Source organism: Oncorhynchus keta, chromosome 32, assembly GCF_023373465.1.
Source record: "Oncorhynchus keta strain PuntledgeMale-10-30-2019 chromosome 32, Oket_V2, whole genome shotgun sequence".
NCBI lineage: Eukaryota > Metazoa > Chordata > Actinopteri > Salmoniformes > Salmonidae > Oncorhynchus > Oncorhynchus keta.
In genome coordinates, this window is record NC_068452.1 from 16644601 (window position 1) to 16667354 (window position 22754).

General features: G+C 41.5%; 1 protein-coding gene and 1 pseudogene across 5 annotated transcripts in view; both read right to left on the minus strand.

Moving 5' to 3' along the window:
• The window catches only part of LOC118365168 (microtubule-associated protein tau-like), a 44975-nt gene extending 34420 nt beyond the window's left edge, over positions 1-10555 (minus strand). For all 5 annotated transcript variants that reach the window (XM_035747145.2, XM_035747147.2, XM_035747146.2 and 2 more), the window contains exon 1: positions 10396-10555. The gene's annotated coding sequence lies outside the window, so the exon portion shown is untranslated. The remainder of the gene's footprint in view (positions 1-10395) is intronic.
• On the minus strand, positions 9693-21199 carry LOC118365757 (myosin light chain 1, cardiac muscle-like; annotated as a pseudogene).
• Between the last annotated feature and the right edge of the window lie 1555 nt (positions 21200-22754).

Sequence of the window (22754 nt, forward strand, 5' to 3'; positions counted from 1 at the left end):
AAAATCAATACACAAGTATATATTTTTTAAACCTGCATATTTAGTTAATATTACCTGCTAAAATGAATTTATTTTAATTAGGGAAATTGAGTCACTTCTCTTGCATTCTGTGCAAGCAGAGTCATGATATACAGTATGCAGCAGTTTGGGCCGCCTGGCTCGTTGCGAACCGTGTGAAGACCATTTCTACCTAACAAAGACCGTAATTCATTTGCCAGAATTTTACATAATTATGACACAACATTGAAGGTTGTGCAATGTAACAACAATATTTAGACTTAGGGTTGCCACCCGTTAGATAAAATACGGAATGGTTCCGTATTTCACTGAAAGAATAAACGTTTTGTTTTCGAAATGATAGTTTCTGGATTTGACCATATTAATTACCTAAGGCTCGTATTTCTGTGTGTTATTATATTATAATTAAGTCTGATTTGATAGAGCAGTCTGAGCGGTGGTAGGCAGCAGCAGGCTCATAAACATTCATTCAAACAGCACTTTCCTGCGTTTGCCAACAGCTCTTCACTGTGCTTCAAGCATTGCACTGTTTATGACTTCAAGCCTATCAACTCCCGAGATTAGGCTGGCAATACTATAGTGCCTATAAGAACATCCAATAGTCAAATGTATATGAAATACAAATGGTATAGAGAGAAATAGTCATATAATAACTAACCTAAAACGTCTTACCTGGGAATATTGAAGACTCATGTTAAAAGGAACCACCAGCTTTCATATGTTCTCATGTTCTGAGCAAGGAACTGAAACTTTAGCTTTTTTACATGGCACATCTTGCACTTTTACTTTCTCCTCCAACACTGTGTTTGTGCATTATTTAAACCAAATTGAACATGTTTCATTATTTACTTGAGACTAAATTGATTTTACTTATATATTATATTTAGTTAAAATAAGGATTCATTCAGTATTGTTGTAATTGTCAGGACCAAAACAAGTATCAGATTTTTTCATAATCGGTCGACCTCTTCTACAAACACCCTAGGACGCCAGGAACAAGCAAAACAAAGTTGATCCTGGCAGTGTGAACAATGCATTGGTATACAAGTGGAAACGCTTCCAAAGATATCTTCCAAGGCACTCTCACGTGTCGGAAGTACAAATGCCTTAGTTTATTGTGGCTTGGCGAGGCTATTTCATGGCAAGATTAAAAAGACGCACCATCCTCCGATGCCACTGTGAGGGTAAAGCAGTGCTCTTCTTCCCAGTGTTCAGTTCAGAGCAGGGATGGGTGATGGATGAAGGGCTGCAAATAGTGCCGTTTATTAAGCTGATGGCTTCTGGGAAGCAAGGGGGGAACAGGCTTGAGAGGCAGAAGTGTCAGTGGCCTGATAAATGTCTAGCAAAACATGTTCCCCGGATTTATGTAGCCGGTTGGAGGACCTGTTTGTGCTACGTGGTTTTGAACTGGAGCTGGGCGATATAGAAAAATATCCATAGTGCGATTAAATATATATATATATATATATATATATATATATATATATATATATATATTTGGATTTTATTGTCTTACTCGGTCGGGCTTCGACCCCTGGTTTTATATAAACATACATAAGACATGGACGAATGCGTAGAATTGCAGGAACTTCCCTTAAAACCGCAACAACAAAAAGTCATCATGCAAAATGTGTAGAATTGCAGGAAATAAATTATATTATCAATCCAGACCTTTGCCACCTATAAAATGTGTTTGACCGAACCTTCTCAAATAGTATTTGAGTACCCCTGACCTACAGGAGCGTTGTGTAGCAAAATCACTTAGAATTACTGACTTAAGCTAAATGTTTCGGTAAGATAAAGGCAATTTCGGACATTTTCCGTCTATCATCCCAGCTCTATTTTGAACCTTGTTTTGGTCACTTTCTGGGTATGCCGAAATGAAAACGTGGGAAATTGATGTAACAGGAATACTATTGAGAGTGATATTGAGTATCATTACCACACTGTATTACAATATATTACATTGCAATGTATTACAATAAGCAATAATAACCTCAAACATACATATTACATGTTTCAAACAAGGGCCAGGCCTGTGTGCGCTCTGTCGACAGTAGATTAGGACATGAAAGGAATCTGTTAAGGACGCAGACAGAGAAGAAGTCATCAAGACAGCTGCTTTCCATTCAGCCTGGTTTATGCAACTGGTTGAATTTCCTGGGATTAGGCAACATTCCTAACACACAAATTGACAAGGGTTCCTTCCTTTTTGAACTTCAGTCTGATTCCTAAAAAGGTTTAGCCATCATTCAATCACCGAGGAGGAGGATAACTAGGGCGCAGTCAAGTCAACCATGACGTGACAGAGTATCGACCATAAATAAACGGACGGCTCCGGCGAGTCCATTGACATTCATGGGCTCAAAGTGAACCATCTATTTCAAGGTAGTCATCACCCCCCCCAAATATAGCAGCACCCATTTAGCCAAAATGCCTGGACACACTCTACTGTTAGGTCTAGGACACCCTCACAGTGCAAGAGAAACTAACTACTCCCTAGCGGGCAAAGCTGGTTGCAGCTGCGTCATTATGAAGTCATTGGAATGATATCATCGCAACTAGTTTTGCCCGCTGGGTCTGAATCTTCTACTCAGGATGTTGACCAATAAACACACCTTGACAATGACTTCATAATGACGTTTAAGCCCAGGCCAACCATAATTAATTGGCCAGTCTGCGACAGGTGTCGAGTCTGCTACAGATAGAACACTTATAGAACAAGCAGCCTCTCCATTACGCAGTTAACAGCCCAAGACCCAGAGACATTAAGAAACATTGTTACCGTGCTGAGTCTGCAAACAGAGTAAGGCTGCATGACGTCAATACATGCGACTTAAGGCTGCGAGTAACCATGAATCACCTCAATTATGTTGTAAGAGTAAAGATGACGGTAAAAACAAGATCATAGAGTCGTTTATGTTTATAGTTGAGGTTTTGGCTAGTGGGTTATGGGACTGTGAGTGTGTGTGTGTATGTGTGTTCTGTATGTGCTCGTCTTTACAGACAGAGGGTCACCCACTCCAGGAGTCCTGCCTGCCCGCTCCACTCACAGTTGGCTGCCTCAGTCAGTGGATCTGACCTAGTTTCCAGTCAGTCCCTGCTATTAGGGAAGGATGGGATAGAGGCAGTACTTCACCACGCTCTCTTTCCCTTTTCTCTCTCTGTCTCTATCATTCTCCCCCTTTATTTCCCCTCTCTGTCTCTAATGGCATCCGTGTGGACCATGAACATTGGTCTCATACTGCAGACGTGTCGGTGGAAGCACGGGGCTCTTTGCTCAGCGCAGCATGATGAGAGAGAGTATGAGGAAGAGAGAGAGGGAGGGGAGGGGAAGTAAAAGAGAGTTTGAGCGAGAAAGAGAGCTGGTGCTGCCGACTTCCTCTGGAAACATCAGTATCTGCTAGAAACATATCAGAGATGCTCTCTGCAAATGGATATACAAATGGATATACAAACCGTTCATGCGTGCAGCATTAGGCTACCACTCCTCAGAGCTAGAGAACCAGCTAGTCCCAAGGTTAAAAAATACATGAGAAACATTGACCTTGTTCCTGACCAAACGTCCAGGGTTAGCCCAGTGCTGAATCAGGACTCATGGGTAGAGGTCGACCGATTAGGATTTTTCAACCCCCCCCCAAAAAAAAGCCAATACCGATTAATCGGCCGGTTTTAAAAAAAAACATGTATTTGTAATAATGACAATTACAACAATACTGAATTAACACTTATTTTAACTTACTATAATACATCAATTAAATCAATTTAGCCTCAAATAAATAATCATACATGTTGAATTTGGTTTAAATAATGCAAAAACAAAGTGTTGGAGAAGAAAGTAACAGTTCAATATGTGCCATGTAAGAAAGCTAACATTTGAGTTCCTTGCTCAGAACATGAGAACATATGAAAGCTGCTGGTTCCTTTTAACATGAGTCTTCAATATTCCCAGGTAAGAAGTTTTAGGTTGTAGTTATTATAGGAATTATAGGACTATTTCTCTCTATAACATTTGTATTTCATTAACCTTGGACTATTGGATGTTCTTATAGGCACTTTATTATTGCCAGTGTAACAGTATAGCTTCCGTCCCTCTCCTCGCCCATACCTGGGCTCGAACCAGGAACACATCGACAACAGCCACCCTCAAAGCATCGTACCCATCGCTCCACAAAAGCAGCGGCCCTTGCAGAGCAAGGGAAACAACTACTCCAAGTCTCAGAGCGAGTGACGTCACCGATTGAAACGCTATTAGCGCGCATCCCACTAACTATCTAGCCATTTCACATCGGTTACACCAGCCTAATCTCGGGAGTTGATAGGCTTGAAGTCATAAACAGCTCAATGCTTGAAGCATTGCGAAGAGCTGCTGGCAAACGCACAAATGTGCTGTTTGAATGAATGCTTCCCGAGCCTGCTGCTGCCTTCCATCGCTCAGTCAGACTTCTCTATCAAATATCAAATCATAGACTTAATTGTAACATAATAACACACAGAAATACGAGTCTTTGGTCATTGATATGGTCGAATCCGGAAAATATAATTTAGAAAACAAAACGTTTATTCTTTCAGTGAAATACGGAACCGTTCAGTATTTTATCTAACGGGTGGCATCCCTAAGTCTAAATATTGCTGTTACATTGTACAACCTTCAATGTTATGTCATAATTATGTACAATTCTGGCAAATTAATTACGGTCTTTGTTAGGAATAAATGGACTTCACACAGTTCGCAATGAGCCAGGTGGCCCAAACTGCTGCATATACCCTGACTGCTTGCACGGAATGCAAGAGAAGTGACACAATTTCCCTAATTGTAAGAAATTCATGTTAGCAGGAAACATTAACTAAATATATACTTCTGTATTGATTTTAAAGAAAGGCATTGATGTTTATGGATAGGTTTGGTGCAACGACAGTGCTAAATCATCACCTGTTTGGTGAAGTAGGCTGTGATTCGATGAGAAATTAACAGGCACCGCATCGATTATATGCAACGCAGGACACGCTAGATAACTACACATGGTTGATATTACTAGTTTAACTAGTGATTATGTGAAGATAGTTTTTTATAAAGATAAGTTTAATGCTAGCTAGCAACATACCTTGGCGTCCTGCTGCCCTCGCGTAACAGGTAGTCAGCCTGCCACGCAGGCTCCTCGTGGAGTGCAATGTAAGGCAGGTGGTTGGAGCATTGGACTAGTAACCGGGAGGTTGCAAAAACGAATCCCCAAGCTGACAAGGTAAAAATCTGTCGTTCTGCCTCTAAACAAGGCAGTTAACCCACCGTTCCTAGGCCTTCATTGAAAATAGTATGTGTTCTTAACTGACTTGCCTAGTTAAATAAATAAAATAAAAGATAAAATAAAAAATTGGCCAAATTGGCCAAATCGGTGTCCAAAAATACAGATTTCTGATCGAAAAATCGGCCATAATTAAATCGGCCATTCCGATTAATCGGTCGACCTCTACTCATGGGTGTGTTTGATCTTACCGTTAGGAGATGTTCATCTCCTCAATGCACAAACGTGATGAGTGGTGGTGGAGAATGAATACCGTCGAATAACATTAGGCCTCGTTCAGTATTTTCACTCAAAACAACTAAGAGGAAATAGGCAGCCTAACATCCCGACAGGCAAAGTTTAACCACAACTCAAAGAATCAGCATGACAACGAGGCCAAGACATCCTAGATTAGTAGAGAGCCAGCCAAACCAAAGGAAGCTCATCTGGGCTCTCTCTCTTTGCAGTGCTGTGGCTCAGTGACCTTGCTACCTAATACCATCCTTACACTATAGCACACTACAGTACAGTGGAGGCTGCTGAGGGGAGGACAGCTGATAATAGTGGCTGGAATGGAGCGAACTGAATGGCATCAATCACATTGTGTTTGATACCATTCCACTTAATCCGCTGCAGTCATTACAACGAGCCTGTTCTCCCACATTAAGGTGCCACCAACCTCCTGTGCTACAGTAGAGTATGCGTGGCCTTGAGATCTGACAGAGAGTCAGGACAAGACCTAGCATCTGCTCTGGAGATCACCTACCTGCATGAGGCATAGGTTCATTAATTAGGCTAAAGGTATCCTCAAGTACTTGAGTCAATATTATTGCTAGGTTTTTGTATTGCACATTAAATGCAGGCTAAAATGTATGTCGCCTATTCTTTCTCAAACGTTAGGTGAATCCAATGACTGTATAAATAAGGGTGGACCTGCTTTTCCAGTTTGTTTATAGCTAGCACTAAGGCTGGGCGATATGGTCAAAATCTCATATCCCTATGAGTCATTTAATATCCCGATAACGATACATATCACGATATAGCACATTTTCTGTAAATTCAATAAATAAATAGTTTAGATAAAATTACCACATGTCATTTTTTTAAATTATTATTTCTTATTACATTTTGAAATATACTCAACAAATAAAAGGTACTTACTCATATTTGATTATTTCTCCTTTTATTTTGAACCTTTGTGCAAATTTTCAACTAAGCAAGTAACAAAATATAAAATAATGTATAAAATCTAAAATGGTAAATAGAAAACACGTAGTTGCAAACAAAATATATATCTATATATACATTATATATATTTTTTTACATTTTTGGGGGGGGGGCTTGCCTGTTTTGCATGTTATTTTGGCATTAATGTGTCACATATCAATTTGCATTTGGTACCTTGGGTCAACTGTTAGCACCAACTCACAAAACACCCGTTTCTCGACCGTGTAAATTGGGGCATTGTCTCTGCAGATGTTAAGTTGTAACAGCAGCTGTTATCTCCTTCCATCTTCGTGATTCTTTGCCATATGCTGTGCCGCGGGCAAAAGCCTCTTGCAACGTCTGAGTCGGGGGTTTGTTTTGAGCACTCAACTATACTTTTTGGGTTCTCATCCGTAGACTCTCTCCGTACTGTTTCACATGATTCTTGCGTAGGTGGTAAAAGAGGTTAGTGGTGTTTGAGCCTGTTGTTCAGGACCTGCCTGCGGCATATTTTGCAGAGGACGGTTTTCTGGTCCGTGTCAGACTTTTCATACCCAAACCACGTCCATGTGACAGATGTAGCCCCTCTTTTAGGTACGATCTCCATGCTCTGTGTCACGTTCGCTCTCCTCCATGTTTGTTTGTGTTGCAAACTTCCTTCCATACGGCAAGTGTGGAAGAACGCAAAGCAACGACCAATTGATGAAAAATATCGCCGTAAAGAGTGTGATTTGCGACACAACGAAATAAACGATAGAGCATAATGTGAAAACGATAGACGTTTTTCATATAGTCACACAATATATATCGTCATATCACCCAGCCCTAGCTAGCACATGCAAGTAATTCTGAATTTATATGCTAAGATGTCAGAGGCTCATGGCGCAGGGAATCAGTGAGAGTGGCCCTCAAAGAATGTCTGGCATTTACCTATATCCTGTACTGCAAATGTCCCCGAGGAAAAATAACAGCAACGTGGGATATTAATCCTATACGTAGGTACATCTTATAACAGAGTGCAAGAGAGAAAGCAAGGACATAGACAGCTTTGAAACCAAGTCCCTTAATCATGCCCTCAAAGGCAACCAACAGAGCTCGTAAGAGTTGTCAATCATGACATACTTGGTAACATTGGTCTCCTCTACACCCAATGTCCTTTTAAGAATAATGGACTGGCGTGTTTGAGATTTCAGGTTTATTTCACGGGTGCGAGCGATCACGTTACGCTAACAAGTCATGTCCTGTTCATCTGGCTTGGGGTTGAGTGTGAGAGACATCTGCTGGCATGGACCGCTGATGACTGCACAGAGGCATGTGTACAGCTGCTTGTGGCAGGGCAGGCAGACAGACAGCGTCCCAAATGGCACCCTATTCCCTACAGCTGGGGTCCAGCAGCAGCTTACGCCAGGCTATGCTAACGCACTCAGCATGGGTCTCTGAGACAACTCTTTGATTCATAGTGCACCCTGACATGTGTAGAAGTGCAGAAAGTAAGGAGTGCCTTGGCTAAATATTGGACCAATGCCAATTAGTGTCGGCTTGGATCTCTTTTTCGTCATCCAATCACAATGATGCACTCTAGTTTTGTGGACATTGTTTATATAAAGAGTTATGCGATTGTCAATTTAGTTTAGTCTTTAATCTTAACTTGAAAATGAACCCTAAAAGCCTTGTTACTGGGGCTACGTTGTAGAACTAGGGCTAACTGAATTATGGTCCCTGCCTCTGATCCCATTCAGTGAGGTCAAAATGGATGAGTGCAGATGTAAATTCCCTGCCAAGAACACAGAACAACAACTCACCGCCATAAATTAGGGGCATAATTTAATCATAGTATATAGTATGACTATCATACTACACTGCAGTAGCATGTAGCCTGCAGACCAGCTCATCCAATTAGGCTTTAGATATGTTTTACAGAGCTCCCTAATTGGGTGGTCCAATCAAATTATGCATGTAAATTTGAAAACTAAAAGGTTTGTCAGAGAGCAGAGGGCCATTTGTCAGCATTTTTTTTGTATAAAAAAAAAACATAAAATGATGGCTAGGAATAAACCTTCTTTTCTTAAGTCAGGCTATATCCCAATACTAATGAGCATAGAATACAATGTTAATGAAAATTAGGTCTAGTTCTCAAAGTGTTACTCAAACAGGACAACATAATTTCTACAGATTTCCAACGTATGAGATCAGGGAAGAACAATTCTTACAGCATTCTCCAGGACCCATTTAACAAGATGGGCGTGGAGGAGGAATTGGATAGGAGAGAGATTGAGATAAGCCTTTGTCCCTCGATATTCCTTTGAAATGGACTCTACCTATGTTTTTCGACTCGAGCAAAAATAGTCGAGGGATAATGGAGAGTGTTGATTCATCTAACAAATGTACAGACCTATCGGCAAGTAGCGAAATCGGAGTGAGATCATGCATGCTCATCTCTCACTGCAACTCAAAGCACAAGAGCTATGAAAAAATGCGGAGAGCAGAGCGAGAATGAGGCGTGTCTGCAACATAGAAAACACCGACAAAAAAACGCCATCATGTTATGGCTCCGTTTGGCAAAAATAGACCTCAATATGAAAATTACAAGTGTGCTGAATAATATCGAAATAGTACGGGAAAAAGGTGTATCGATGATACAGGGAATCGATTTGTTTCAGACAAAGCACCACATGGCAAGGGCACGCGGAATGCATCTCCTCAAAAATTAGATTGGACTTTGAGCCAAGATATAGAGGCCTACATTTTTCTAACAAAGTGGCTTAAAAATAATACCCGGCCTACTACTTGATTACAAAGTTGCAATAGCAATACTTTACATCGCATGCATCCCTGGAAAGGGAGGTGCGGCTACAAATAATTCCTGAAATATGAATAATTAGCTAATTAGCAAATGAGGTAATACGCAGGTGAAATAACATTTCACAGTCTACTTTTGGATTTCTATAGTGGGACGGCAAGTTACTACAGCCAGGCAAGCCACTGACAATAAGTGGCCTGGTGATAAGGTGCAAGTGATGAGCTGATAAGCCAACATCAGCACCACTGACAGCGGAAAGCACAGCTGCGGAAATCCAATTTCATAGGCTCCAGAGGCAATGCTACTGCCTATGATTCAGCACAAAAATCAAACTGACACACAAGTGTCGATGTAGCTATGAAAGTTTGCTACCGTCTGTACATGGATCAAAACATATACTTTATAAAAGCTTTTTTTTTAATCCTGTAAGGAACACTGTGTGATTTCTTCTTTCAGTTTTCTCAAGTAAGACAAGCTACCCAAAGTAAAGACAGGCCCCAAGTAAGGAAAACAGAAGGGCACCACTATCTTAAAATCATAGCTAAAAATCCGTGGCCATTATAATTGGCGAGTTTAGATAGCTAACGCTCAGCTAATAGGTTTGGTAGCTTGCTAGATCATTTGTAGCTTGCAAGCTAAGTTACACCCCTTGGCTACATCAATTAGCTAGCTTAGCCTCAGTTTACGCATCATGACAACTGTCATATTTTAATAACGAATGTAAAAGTCAAAATATATAACATTAAACTACAAAGTGCGTGTTCATGGACAAATCCATTTAGCCACTTCTGATCCAATTATCCACATGGCTTGTTTGGGGCTCCTGCCTGGTGCGATGAATTTGCTTGCCAAGGCAAGACAGTACCCAGGCCCGACCTCTCCTCACACCCAGACCTACAGTAGGCAACGGGAAAAAAGGATACGCTCGGTGCCTCTAAGCTACATGACAAGCATGAATGGCGCTTTTGTTTTACCCCGGAAAAAAAAGCCAACTGCTCGAATTCTTCATCATTCGAAGACACCTAGGAGCGATGACTTGCGGAATGTACTAGGTTCGCTAAAAATAGATAAAGCGTATTTCTCTCTTACCTGTGTGGCAGACAGTTATTGTCTCTCCAGCTGCAGTCACTCAGTGGACACCCGACAGAGACGAGTAGTTCGCTAGGCGGCCTTAAGGGGAGGAGGGCGCCAGAGTACAGACAGAGATTGTTCTGAAATTCTTCCTGAGCGTTCTGCACTGATGCTTGGAATTAAAGAGGTTTGTGTGTAGGTAGGCCGACACTGATCTCAGAGGAGGCTGGTGGGAGGAGCTATAGGAGGACGGGCTCATTGTAATGGCTGGAATGGAATTCATGGAACGAAGTCAAACATGTGGTTTCCGTATGTTTGATGTGTTTTATACCTTTTCCATTTATTCAACTCCAGTCATTTCAATGAGCCCGTCCTCCTATAGCTCCTCCCACCAGCCCCCTCTGTCTGATCTGTTGATACGATGGTGTTAGAAGATAATGACATTAAAACTAGTTTAGCTGATATAAACAAATTGCAGGTCTTCAGAGATGATCTACAATGCTTACCCAACCGAATGACACAATGGTAGACCTAACTTGTTAAATAGCCTTCTGCCCTATGTAATAGGTGACAGACACAATTCTTACCAATAGGCCACCTTTTGTTATTTTCTCACATTAAACCAATGTCTCGTCTAATCTAATATATTTGAATTTCCATTCCTCTAGGCCTGGCTTAGTGTCAATTTACCAATGATTATATCTGCTTAGAGGGATCTGGAGTGGCAATACCCCCCTTGCCGTAAAACCTGTGGCTGGGGTATAACAAGGGAAGCACTGTGCTTGCCACTGTTAGTGACCTCTAAACATCTATAGGCCTTTACTGCTCTGGCAGACTGACTGATCTAACTAACACCCCTCCATACTAAACCAACCATAGAGGGCAGTAATTGGTTACAATGGTGTAATTACGTGTAACTAGACTACACATACACGTACAGTGTATGGAATATAATTTGTTTCCTTATGGAACCAATGGAATAGGCCCCAAAGTGCAAACCCCAAGCTAAATCAAGCACACCTCAAGTGTATTATATGAACATATTTAGCATATTTCACCCTAGGTCTGGTATGTTTATTAGGAGATAGTGCCTCCTAGAAACACATACTGATATTTTGCAAAGCAAGGGTTTGCATGTGTAATACATGTTGCATACAGAGTGTTGCCAGAAAGCATTGCATTGTGTCATACATTTTATCGACAAAGTCTTAACCATGAGGCAGGGTTGAGGTTAGCCTCTGGAGTTGCTTAGCAACCAGACCACTCGAGAAAAAGCATGCATTTTATTCTGCAGTCAGGGACAAAGGAGGGAGAGGGTGAGAAAGAGGCAGATGGTACACGTCTGAAATTACTATGGTGTGTTTGGTCTGCATTTTATTGTAGGTGATTTGACATTGTTCCTAATTTTAAACTGTAAACGATATATAACAATTGGTCTTAACATACCCTGAAATAAATCTTAATATTTTACTACTGGTTAAGGTCTTTCAAAGCCAAACACAATAAGATAAATCCCATCTGCAGTTCTGTGGTTTGAAATAGTTCTGTCTATGCCATATAGCTTTGCATAATAGTGTGTAGGCTATGGTACGGCACTGTTCATTTAATTGCAATATTTAATTGCCATATTAGTAGTGTAAGTAAGTAAGTAGCCTTGCATTAGCCCTGGCTGTTTCTATAGCGTGAGGCAGCTTGGACAAGACACTAGTCTATCACTGTAAGTGTAAGAAGACAGAATATGTCATTCTGTTCTAGTTTGGTTTTAGGCACGTGAGCCCGATTTATGTTAGATTTCAACTAAAGGCAGTCAAGTAGGAACAGAGAAAAAGCTCCTTGATTTTTTTTGCCACAGGGTGGCATTCTTTCTCTGGATAACATCCCCCAGTACAGACTTACTCAATGCGTACAAAACAGTATGCTCTTTCAATGACATCGACTGACCAGGTTAATCCAGGTGAAAGCCATAATCACCTGTTAGATCCAAGAAGGATGTTTAAGCCTTGAGACAATTGAGACATGGGTTGTGTGTGTGCCATTCAGAGGGTGAATGGGCAAGACAACAGATTTAAGTGCCATTGAAACAGGGTGTTGTAGTAGGTGCCAGGCGCATCGGTTTACACATGCTCAAACAGTTTATCAAGAATGGTCCACTGGTGGCAATGGGAAACGTTGTTTTTTTTTGCGGTGTCCTACTGTAACAGAATAACTTTACGTCCGTCCCCTCGCCCATACCCGGGCGTGAACCGGGGACCCTCTGCACACATCGACAACAGTCACCCTCGAAGCATCGTTACCCATCGCTCCACAAAAGCCACGGCCCTTGCAGAGCAAGGGGAACTACTACTTCAAGGTCTCAGAGCAAGTGACGTCACCGATTGAAACGCTATTTAGCGCGCACCGCTAACTAAGCTAGCCGTTTCACATCCGTTACACTACCTTTGTTGAAATCTCTTCAAACTGCAGTAAAACAGATGGCGATAGGTATTTTACAACCCACTGGTGATAGTAAACCCTGTGCCAGGGGCTCCTGGACAATATACAGATAGATATGGAAAAGAATACAATGCTCTTGGAGGACCACTTGACTGTCCTTTTGGAAACCCAAACTGCCTATATGGAGTTACACCAGGAGGAGGATATGCTTGTCATGACTATCTTGCGGCGGCAGGCTAGCCTAGTGGTTAGAGCGTTGGACTAGTAACCGAAAGGTTGGAAGTTCAAATCCCCGAGCTGACAAGGTACAAATCTGTCATTCTACCCCTGAACAGGCAGTTATCCCACTGTTCCTAGGCAGTCATATAGAATAAGACTCTGTTCTTAACTGACTTAAATTAAATAAGGGTTTTCCTGTCTTTGGCCCAGCACCTGACTCTAATGGCTGTTCATGTACACAAACCTTGTTGTAAAGGAAGGTGTTGCAAGTGGTGTACAAAGGATGAGAGAGATGGACATCTTCATTATCCTGAACCATTTTTTGTGCAATGTGTCAGAGGGGGGCTGTCCCATATGTAAGGATGAGGAATGTGTTTAAATGATATGCGTACTATCATTAATTATTATAATCATGCATTTACTGTAACTTTTGATAATTGATAAATTAATGTACTAAACAACATACAGTTATAGAGTATTCGTATAAGTATTTTGTGTGGTATACCACAGTTACATGCATTGATGCATACTAATCGTAGTGTATTAGCGACACTCAATACTTTGCACTAGCATTACTGCATCCTTTCCCGGGTCCTTCTGTAGCTCAGTTGGTAGAGCATGGCGCTTGTAACGCCAGGGTAGTGGGTTCGATCCCCGGGACCACCCATACGTAGAATGTATGCACACATGACTGTAAGTCGCTTTGGATAAAAGCGTCTGCTAAATGGCATATATTATATTATATTATTATTATATATATTACTGCTAGTAATGTACTAAACAACATACAGTTGTAGAGTATTCATATAGTATTTTGTGTGGTTTACCACAGTTACATTCATTGATGCATACTAACCATAGTGTATTAGTGACACTCAATACTTTGCACTAGCATTACTGCATTGAAGTCCTACTGGTCAGTGACTCAAACTCTTCACATCATCCCATCATCTTTTCTGCTATAAAACAAAAAAACGGCGAGTGCTACACCAACTGACTAGCCATGCTAGGAAGATGTCTGTCTTCTCCTTTCCCGGCCCAAGCCTAGCCCAGTCTTCAGGGAGAGGTCAAGGGTGTATTTTGGGTGGGCAGATGATGCGGCTGTTGGACTGTTTACCGGCCAAGGCTATTGTCCCTGAAGATTATCTGGCAACCAATGATATACTTTTAAAAAATTATTATTTTTATTTCACCTTTATTTAACCTGGTATTCAAGTTGAGAACAAGTTCTCATTTACAATTGCGACCTAGCCAAGATAAAGCAAAGCAGTTCGACACATACAACAACACAGAGTTATACACACGGAGTAAAACAAACATACAGTCAATAATACAGTAGAAACAAGTCTATATATGATGTGAGCAAACGAGGTGAGATAAGGGAGGTAAAGGCAACAAAAAAAGGCCATGATGGCAAAGTAAATACAATATAGCAAGTAAAACACTGGAATACAGGAAGGTTACCCTCCTACCCTCCCTCCAGACTTGTGTTGTCACAGACCCCTCCTCCCTCTCCAGATTACTCTTCCATGCAATGGGTAAAGACAAGAGATGTCGGTATGCACATCTTACTCACACACTATGACATATTATCTAACCCGACATGTAACAAAGAGAAAATAACAGCTGATGTGGATTAGCTACTGTCATGTGAAAAAAGGCCAAAAAGGGTGTCTCATCATGACCAACAGGTGATGGGTGGAGGGAGGCAGACAGACAGGACGTTTAATGAGAAGTTAGATCATGAAAGCATATTTGTTGTTTAAGGAAAATGTGTGTGTGTGTTTGTGTGTGTGTGTGTGCGTGTGTGTGTCAGCTTTTGCGATTCTGCGTCTGCAGGGCTGGGCATCCTTATACTTGAGTGTTAAGTCGGACGGTACAACAGTCCCTAAGCTCCAGCTTAGGTCAACAGCAGCTGCACCCAATGGCTCTGGCATCACTCACTGAATAGGGAGAGCTCTTAATAGTTGTCTCATCCTCTGTGTAAAGGGTCAGATCCTCTCAATCCTCCAAATCAGTCCATCTTACCAGCAAGGCTCGGGATTTTCCAATTATTGTTAATTTACTTTGACTTACAGTAGCTACACCCTTCAACTGTTCTGGTGCCAGTTCGCATTACCATTGAGGCAATGATCAGTGTGGTTCATGGTTTCAGTGTTATGAATTGTGCTTAGTTTAAATTAGGTCCCATAACATACAGTGCCTTGCGAAAGTATTCGGCCCCCTTGAACTTTGCGACCTTTTGCCACATTTCAGGCATCAAACATAAAGATATAAAACTGTATTTTTTTGTGAATAATCAACAACAAGTGGGACACAATCATGAAGTGGAACGACATTTATTGGATATTTCAAACTTTATTAAGAAATCAAAACTGAAAAATTGGGCGTGCAAAATTATTCAGCCCCTTTATTTTCAGTGCAGCAAACTCTCTCCAGAAGTTCCGTGAGGATCTCTGAATGATCCAATGTTGACCTAAATGACTAATGATGATAAATAAATACAATCCACCTGTGTGTAATCAAGTTTCTGTATAATGCACCTGCACTGTGATAGTCTCAGAGGTCCGTTAAAAGCGCAGAGAGCATCATGAAGAACAAGGAACACACCAGGCAGGTCCGAGATACTGTTGTGAAGAAGTTGAAAGCCGGATTTGGATACAAACAGATTTCCCAAGCTTTAAACATCCTAAGGAGCACTGTGCAAGCGATAATATTGAAATGGAAGGAGTATCAGACCACTGCAAATCTACCAAGACCTGGCCGTCCCTCTAAACTTTCAGCTCATACAAGGAGAAGACTGATCAGAGATGCAGCCAAGAGGCCCATGATCACTCTGGATGAACTGCAGAGATCTACAGCTGAGGTGGGAGACTCTGTCCATAGGACAAGAATCAGTCGTATATTGCACAAATCTGGCCTTTATGGAAGAGTGGCAAGAAGAAAGCCATTTCTTAAAGATATGCATAAAAAGTGTTGTTTAAAGTTTGCCACAAGCCACCTGGGAGACACACCAAACATGTGGAAGAAGGTGCTCTGGTCAGATGAAACCAAAATTTAACTTTTTGGCAACAATGCAAAACGTTATGTTTGGCGTAAAAGCAACACAGCTCATCACTCTGAACACACCATCCCCACTGTCAAACATGGTGGTGGCAGCATCATGGTTTGGGCCTGCTTTTCTTCAGCAGGGACAGGGAAGATGGTTAAAATTGGAAGATGGATGGAGCCAAATACAGGACCATTCTGGAAGAAAACCTGATGGAGTCTACAAAAGACCTGAGACTGGGACGGAGATTTGTCTTCCAACAAGACAATGATCCAAAACATAAAGCAAAATCTACAATGGAATGGTTCAAAAATAAACATATCCAGGTGTTAGAATGGCCAAGTCAAAGTCCAGACCTGAATCCAATCGAGAATCTGTGGAAAGAACTGAAAACTGCTGTTCACAAATGCTCTTCATCCAACCTCACTGAGCTCGAGCTGTTTTGCAAGGAGGAATGGGAAAAAATTTCAGTCTCTCGATGTGCAAAACTGATAGAGACATACCCCAAGCGACTTACAGCTGTAATCGCAGCAAAAGGTGGCTCTACAAAGTATTAACTTAAGAGGGCTGAATAATTTTGCACGCCCAATTTTTCAGTTTTTGATTTGTTAAAAAGTTTGAAATATCCAATAAATGTCGATTCTTTCCACTTCATGATTGTGATATGACTGAATTTACGTAGATACAAAGGAATCATTTCTATTTAATGTTCAACCAGTAGAAAACAGTTACTTAGCAACATAATAGGCTGTTCTCCCTCCCGCCCTCTAAATCCTCAACCCTCACAGTTATGGAGTTAACAAACAGAAGCACAATTGTCACTCACCTGTTTGGAATGTCATCAAGTCATCGCACCATTAGCTAGTCTAAATATGCGTACGTGACAGACGCAGGCTTTTGACATGTGAAACCTAAGAATGCGCTAGAGACCCATTACGTAATGGATTTCAATGGGACCACCAAAGAAGGAGAGGATCTCCACCACTTTAGGGATTACACCGCACTCCTATTTCAGAGGAAGTGCACACCATATAGGACATAGTTACCATCTCTCAATATTGTCACTTTGCAACAGTCACTCAACCACACCATGGAAATAAAGATTAACATTGCTTTGGACCTAGATGTTTGACCCTGAACATTTATTTTCATTGTCAAAAACATTGTGACACACACACATCCACTCACACACACATAGACAGAATGAGTCACACACATTGAGGACAAAGATTTGAACAAAAGGGGAGAGGAACAAAAGAAAGATTCAGGTCAGCGACATCTTGAATTCTGCAACAGAGAGAGACGCCTATCATTAACATCCGTTCGAACATTTTGATGCAGGACTCAGGGTGCAGGCAAAAAGGTCATGTACTTTAGGGTTAAAACACTGTACTCACTTGATCATTCACCCAGACATGATGTATGAACAATGAAAATGTATGAACAATAGGTGCCCACAGCACACTGCATAAAGTAGTCTATTGCCGCACCTTCGTAGTTAATGCAGCCTTTGCCGTCCTCTTGTCCTTCCATCACTACCTCGACATCTTTCTCTGTCATCTTCTCTATCTGTAGGTGTAACAGAGACATTTCAAATGGTGTTAAACAATCCTCAGACACTACCCTTTTGGAAAAAACACACAAACTTCAAGTGATCATACGGTACCAGTCAAAAGTTTGGACACAACTACTCATTGAAGGTTTTTTCTTTATTTTTACTATTTTCTACATTGTAGAATAATAGTGAAGACATCAACACTATGCAATAACACATATGGAATCATGTAGTAACCAAAAAAGTGTTAAACAAAGATTTTAGATTCTTCAAAGTAGCCACCCTTTTCTTGTTGACAGCTTTGCACACGCTTGGAATTCTCTCAACCAGCTTCACCTGGAATGCTTTTCAAACCATCTTGAAGGAGTTCCCACAAATGCTGAGCACCTGTTGGCTGCTTTTCCTTCACTCTACAGTCCAACTCATCCCAAACCATCTCAATTGGGTTGAGGTCGGGTGATTGTGGAGGCCAGGTCATCTGATGCCGCACTCCACCACTCTCCTTCTCGGTCAAATAGCCCTTACACAGCCTGGAGGTGTGTTGGGTCATTGTCCTGTTGAAAAACAAATGATAGTCCCATAAAGCTCAAACCAGATGGGATGGTGTAGAAGCCATGCTGGTTAAGTGTGCCTTGAATCCTAAATAAATCACAGACAGTGTCACCAGCAAAGCATCCTCACACCATCACACCTCCTCCTCCATGATTCACGGTGGGAACCACACATTTGGAGATCATCCATTCACCGACTCTGCGTCTCACAAAGACACAGCAGTTGGAACCAAAAATCTCCAATTTGGACTCATCAGGCCAAAGGACAGATTTCCACCGGTCTAAAGTCTATTGCTCGTGTTTCTTGGGCCAAGAAAGTCTCTTCGTATTATTGGTGTCCTTTAGTAGTGGTTTCTTTGCAGCAATTCAATCACGAAGGCCTGATTCACACAGTCTCCTCTGAACAGTTGATGTTGAGATGTGTTACTTGAAAATGTGAAGCATTTGTTTGGGCTGCCATTTCTGAGGCTGGTAACTCTATGAACTTATCCTCTACAGCAGAGGTAACTCTGGGTCTTCGTTTCCTGTGGAGAGCCAGTTTCATCATAGCCCTTGATGGTTTTTGCGACTGCACTTGAAGAAACGTTCAAAATTCTTGACATTTTCCAGATTGACTGACCTTCATGTCTTAAAGCAATGATGGACTGTCATTTCTCTTTGCTTATTTGAGCTTTTCTTGCCATAATATGGACTTGGACTTTTAAATAATAAGGATATCTTCTGTATACCACCCTTGCCTTGTTACAACACAACTGATTGTCTCAAACGCATTAAGAAGGAAATCAATTCCACAAATGAACTTTTAAGAAGGCACACCTGTTAATTGAAATGCTTTCCAGGTGACTACCTCATGAAGCTGGTTGAGAGAATGTTTCACATGTGATCTCACATAACATAATGTGATCACGTGTAATTATGTGATAATATGACAATATGTAAAAGAAACATGTGATAACATGATCTCACGTAAAATAAATGTGACAACACGAGGATGCAACATTTCAACATGTGATACCATGAAACTACATGCAAAACTGCAAATTAGATTTTCACGTGAAATGTTTTTCAAATGTGACAGTTTTCAAATGTGAAAATCTGAACGCAGAACCTCTGGATTTAGGTTATGCTGATCTTTTTCGCCACGAAGTCTATAACCTGCTCAGAACTTCAGCAGTTAGAGGGTTTTCTGTATAGTCTAATGTTGGTGCAATATTATTTTGTTTTAATGTTACTCCTCAATCACTATGATAAATATAATAGTTTTTCTTGAGTGTAATTTTAACGTGTATTTTTAACGATTTCCTTTGAAGTCCAAAGTGTAGGAATACAGGTGAAGTCAGTAATTGATGCAGAAATGCTGGCATAGCAAGAAGATCTGAATGCTGTGAACCAAGAGATTGTGAGTTCAAATCCCAGGTGAGGACATGTTGAGTAATAATTACCTGATAAATAAATCTTATAATAATGTTTGCAAAAGTGTGCCAAACATGTAAGTCAAAAACAATGTTTGACTTTCCCGGGACATCCTAACGACTGATTTTAGTTTGAAGGGCATCCCTTGTGAAATCTCATGTGAAGATAATTCACGTGAAGATATAAATCCACATGTGAAAGGTTATGTGATCATCAAATGTGAAATTAAATGTTACATGTGAAATCATGTGGTTTTTCCATAAGGGAAGACAAATCCCAAACCAATCCTCCTTTCAGATACCCTCAGGGGTTTCACATTACCTTCATAGAGCATACTTTACACATCTATAATCACATCATAAACATGAGATTATAGCTACATAGAACATGGGTACTAACCAAGAGTTGCGAGTGTGTGACGCAACTCGGCGCCCATGACGGTCAAAGACTCTCCTTGTCAAAGACAAGCAGTCCTTCCACAAAGTCCTCCAAGGTACCCAGGTTTTTGGACTTGAAGATGTGCTGGAACATTGGTAGGAAGGTCTCAAAGCTAATCAGCTTGGTGTTCATTTCTATAGTGGCACGGTGAGCAAGGGAAGGAGTTCCTTTCAATGAAACCAACTCAAAACATCAACATACAAGCCTCTACAGAGTTCAAGGTGAATGAAGAGATAACGGAAAGATGGCGTCTTAAGCAATGGTGTGGCCATGCACATGTTCAAAGGCTGGAGTCATTGTCCAAAGGCAGATTTGTCTACAAACTGTGATGCCATCAGTTAAAACGTTGCTCCTGATGGACACACTTGCAGAGCAAATTTATGTCTTTGTCTGTGTGAACTATACAGTGTAGAAGTGGCCGCCAAACACACCCGCCAAACATACACTCGTTAACTGACTATCCTACCGATCCTCGACTTTGGCGATGTCATTTACAAAATAGCCTCCAACACTCTACTCAGCAAACTGGATGCAGTCTATCACAGTGCCATCCGTTTTGTCACCAAAGCCCAATATACCACACACCGCTGCGACCTGTATGCTCTCGTCGGCTGGCCCTCGCTACATATTCATCGACAGACCCACTGGCTCCAGGTCATCTATAAGTAATATATAATAATAATATATCTTGCTTGTTTGTAGGTGACCAAATACTTATTTTCCACCATAATTTGCAAACAAAATTCATAAAAAATCTGACAATGTGATTTTCTGGATTTTTTAATCTAATTTTTTCTGTCATAGTTGAAGTGTACCTATGATGAAAATTACAGGCCTGTCTCATCGTTTTAAGTTGGAGAACTTGCAGAATTGGTGGCTGACTAAATACTTTTTTGCCCCACTGTATCTCCCTCACTAACTTTAAACATCAGCTATCTGAGCAGCTAACCGATCACTGCAGCTGTGCACAGCCCATCTGTAAATAGCCCATCCAATCTACCTACCTCATCCCCATATTGTTTTGTTTACTTTTTTGCTCTTGGGTTTCCCTAGGACTCTCATGACCTCTCCGATGGAGGGGTTCTGGCCCAGCGCCCTCATCACGTCACCACACTGGGCGTAAGAGATCTTCATCTCGCTTTTGGGGGTCCTGTCAAAAAACATGAAGGCCCCGTTGAACTCTGGGGAAGCACACAGATCATTAGGGTTAGCTGGGGAAACTAGCAAGCCATCAACAGGTCAGGTCATCCAATAAACTTTCCACATAACAAATAGTAAAATTGACATAAAAAATGTTGGATTTTTAAAGCAAGCAACTTGGTCTGCAGTGGACTCAATCTGAAATAGAAAAAAAGAACACTTCAATAGTGAGGATATTGCTACTGGTTTTGCCCAGCTCATCACTGTAAGCAAATTTGAGCAATTCTACTGTGAACAATGAGGTGCATCCAAGGCGTGTATGTACATGACATGAGGGGAGTTCTTTGAAGACCTACAAGGTCAGCTGTGGACACCCCATTTGTGTCTGGAAAGTTTTGTTGGATGTGTACTGCTACGCCAACAAGTCTTTGAGCGCACGGTGAAGGCCAGTTTGCCAAGGCCAAAGGAACAGAAAATGAAAAAAAAAAATGTAATTGATTAGGAACGCTTATAATATACTTTGATGTACCTCCTACATAACATCATTCAGATATCTTCAATAATCAATCACATTTTGAATGTATTCATAAAGCCTTTTCTACATCAGGCAATGTCACAAAGTGCTGTACAGAAACCCATCCTAAAACACCAAGCAGCAAGAAATGCAGATGTAGAAACACTGTGGCTAGGAAAAACTCCCTAGAAAGGCAGGAACATAGGAAGAAACCTAGAGAGGAACCACGCTCTGAGGGGTGGCCAGTCCTCTTCTGGCTGTGCTGGTTGGAGATTATAACAGTATATGGCCAAGATGTTCAAAAGTTCATAAATGACCTGCAGGGTCAAATAATAATAATCACTGTGGTTGTAGAGGGTGCAACAGGTCAGCACCTCAGGAGTAAATGTCAGTTGGCTTTTTATAGCTGATCATTCAGAGTTAGAGACAGCAGGTGAGATAGAGTGAGAGAGTCGAAAACAGCAGGTAGAACGTCCGGTGAACAGGTGTTCCATAGCCGCAGGTAGAACAGTTGATACTGGAGCAGCAGCATGACCAGGTGGACTGGGGACAGCAAGGAGTCATCAGGCCAGGTAGTCCTGAGGCATGATAAATACTCCAGATATAACAGACTGACCCTAGCCCTCGACACATAAACTATTGCAGCACAAATACTGGAGGCTGAGATAGGAGGGGTCGGGAGACACTGTGGCCCTGTCCGATGATACCCTCGGACAGGGCCAACCAGGCAGGATATAACCCCATCCACTTTGCCAAAGCACAGCCCCCACACCACTAGAAGGATATCTTCAACCACCAATTTACTACCCTGAACAAGGCAAAGTATAGCCCACAAGTATCTCCCCCATGGCACAAACACGAGGGGGGCGTCAAACCTGGACAGGAAGATCACGTCAGTGACTCAACCCACTCAAGTGACGCACCCCTCCTAGGGACGGGATGGAAGAACACCAGTAAGCCAGTGACTCAGCCTCCGTAACAGGGTAAGAGGCAGAGAATCGCAGTGGAAAGAGGGGATCCGGCCAGGCAGAGACAGCAAGGGCGGTTCGTCGATCCAATACCTTT